Source organism: Cynara cardunculus, unplaced genomic scaffold (assembly GCF_001531365.2).
Source record: "Cynara cardunculus var. scolymus isolate 2C unplaced genomic scaffold, CcrdV1 Un_Scaffold_4558, whole genome shotgun sequence".
NCBI classification, from domain to species: domain Eukaryota; kingdom Viridiplantae; phylum Streptophyta; class Magnoliopsida; order Asterales; family Asteraceae; genus Cynara; species Cynara cardunculus.
Window position 1 is genome coordinate 37,479 of NW_020201951.1, and position 3,358 is coordinate 40,836.

Genomic DNA, 3,358 nt, shown 5'->3' on the forward strand with positions numbered 1-3,358 from the left:
GGTGTGAGTGTTGTTTTCTTGAAGTATCGTTGTCTCTGAATGAATTTCAAAACAAGTTCTTCAGCGATCACTGAACATGCTCAGTGTATTGATCGCTGGAACTGAAATTACAGATACAGAAATACATCGAAAGGAAAAAGGGATTATCATCAAATCACTGAGAGAGAGGATCAACAAATACATATATAGGGACAAATTCAAATGTTAACTAAAGTTTTTGTGTTAACCGATCTTGGCCATTGAATCTTTCATTAAACGGTTGTGATTAATCATGATAAAAACTTATTTTTTTAAGTTTAAAATTTCATAAAGATAAGTGAACAAAGTTGAAAAAGGTATTTAGGTAATTTTCTTTCATATGTAACTCCCATATCATTAATTGGGAGTTACAAAATAAAAAAAATACTATGATTTTTGTTAAATTATTTTTGTTAATGTAAGAACCATATGAACACAATTATATATATATGAACCATTATGTCAAATACGAATAAAAAATTGACATATATATAAACTTGGACTGCATAGCATTTATGAACACGATATGAACATAATAAGAATAGTTGCTACACAAAAGAAAATAAATAAAAAAACAGGTATGAACATAATATGAACTGCTTGTGAACAATAGTTTATTCATTATGAACACATTCAGGAGCAATCCTTTGTCAAATGGAGTTTTATACATGCATTGCATCTACACCATTTAAGATTCGTATTACGGTATCTCCTCTCGCTGAACTAAAGAGTCATAGAATCAAAATACTTATTATTTGGTATTCCCTCTCTACTACATACAAACCATCTTGTTGTATGTCTCCGTTCTTGTTTGTTTTTTTGGCATGAAAACGAACATCAAACCCGACATTGCCCGCGTACGTCTTGTACATCTTTTCCGCTTCATTTATAGATATGAATTGTGTGTTGATCTTTGGTTTAAGCTCGTAATCAACATTGGGGATAAAATACTTGCTTTCATTTGAACACTCTCCGACATCGTACTCCGTTTCATGTTCGGAGGGTGTAAGTATGTGAACACCTGTTGATACCATCAGAGTAAGAAAAATCAACGAACATTAATATTACATAACTAGAGTAATCTACTGCAACAACCAGAAAATAGATTTATTTGGTGCGAGTTAGAGTAATCATTAATGACCATGAGATGATTAATGTGAACATATATGAACAGCAGGTGAGGTCTATTTGGTTTGAGTTCACAAGCTGTTCATAGACTAAAATAATTGACATAAAAATATATGAACAAATTGATATGAACAGCAGATGAGATCACTAACAGAAACCGATATTCATATGATGGGGTCATTAACATGAACGTATACAACTGTGAACATGATGAAGCCACATAGGAAGAGAATATCGTAGAAAATATATGAAAATAGGTCGTGCATGTACTTTCATTTCAACATGTGAATTAAGTACGCAATAATAATTTAAAAAAAAGTTATCAACATAATATGAATTACAAAAAACATAACACATCATAATGAACATAATTTCGATTAAAACAAGTCTAATAAAATATTAATCCATTACCAAGACATTCGCTTTGGTTAATTTCTTCACTTCCCGAACTCGAACTCCGATTGTCACCTTAAACCATTTTAATCTTTTCAATGTTGTCGATTTATTTTTCAATGCATTTATCCATAATCGCTTGAACGATACCGAAGATTTTACTACAGTGTTTCCTCCATGAATCAAAAACTCATAAGACAATAAAAATGGAAGATCAAACCACTAATCTGCCAACCCGCCAAACCACCAAACCGCCAATTAATAGGGTTGAAACTGGGTAGGCCTAGCTTCCGCCGCTATTATGTAATTTTTATAAAATTATATATATAGTATAAGAGAGTCAAAATTTGATCTTTTATTATTCATGTTAATTGCTTATCTTTTCTTGAGTTCATGTTTGTATTTCTTTTTGATTATATGTACAGGTTATCAAAATATATTCACCACCAAAGAATGATTGTAAAGAATCTTATAGAAGAAATTATTTGAATCATTTTGGCAACAACAATAAATGGATGTGTCGGAGAATATGAATGATGTTGATAGGTATATATTTGATAAATTTATCAATCCAAAGACTCTCTCAGTTGATATAATACTTTGTTAATAGGTATAACATTTGCCTATGAAGCTAAAGATATTCTTGTTATACATGTATCTACTGTATCATTTGAATCCACCTTTAGTACTAGCGGCTGTATTTTGGACTCATTCAAAAGCTCTTTGAATCAAAAAATAGTGGAGGCCCTTGTATGCACACAAAGTTGGTTAAAAAGAAATAGTTAAGGGATTCAAACAAATGAATATTTGGACGAAATTGCATCTTATGACTTTCTCGAAAAAGGTAAATAGACTTTGTAAACTAATTTGATAACAATGGCTCTTTTTTTATGCTTGTATATTCTTAATAGATTGTTTAACTTTTGTTTTTGAATTGTAGAAAAACTCAAGGTGAATGCAACATTGGAGTCGAAGAGGTCTAACACAGTCGTACTTGATTGATGATTTGGACAGTTTGGGATATCTATTATTCAAACTTTTGAAGTACTTGATTCTAAGACTTAAGAATTTAATTTTATATTTGAATGATTATAATAACCAATACTTTTGTTTTGTATATTGTTAGTATTATTTATCGTATTTCATTGCTCAATTTTATGTATACTACCAAACCGTCCAACCGGCCACAACATGCAAAGTTGGGTTGTGTTTTTGAATGTGTTGGGTTAAGTTGAAATTTTTTCAAACCGTCGTAATTGGGATTAAAAATAATGGTTGTTATTTTGAAGAATATTGATGAGTAGAATTATTACTCAGTCATATCGACTTTAATGTTGCAATTTGATTTGTATAAAGTCTTAAACTTTCAATTGATTCTAAATATTATTGTCAGTTTGTGTAGACTTTTCAAGTATACTTTTATAAGTCAGTAATATTCACTTTTCATTCATCATGTGGTCCTTCTAAAGTTTGAGATATCCTTACAAATATCATATGGAAGATTTAAACTCAATCCTATAACTTTTATACGAGAAATAGGATAATTACGTAAAAAATATTTTTTTTTTCATGGGCCAATTTTGCCCAAAACGTAAACTTGGAACTACTAAAGATTGATTTGAAAAAAACCAAAGTCACAAGGGTTAAAGTGTAATGTTTTGAAACATATGGACATATTCGCAAAAACTTATGTTACCTCAGGGGCTTATATAAAAAACTTATGAGAAGTTACAATCGCGTTTCAGCTGTTCAAATTAGTCTAACAAATTTTTTTACGGGTCTGATTAAAAGACAAAAAAGATTCAAAATTTCACCTGGT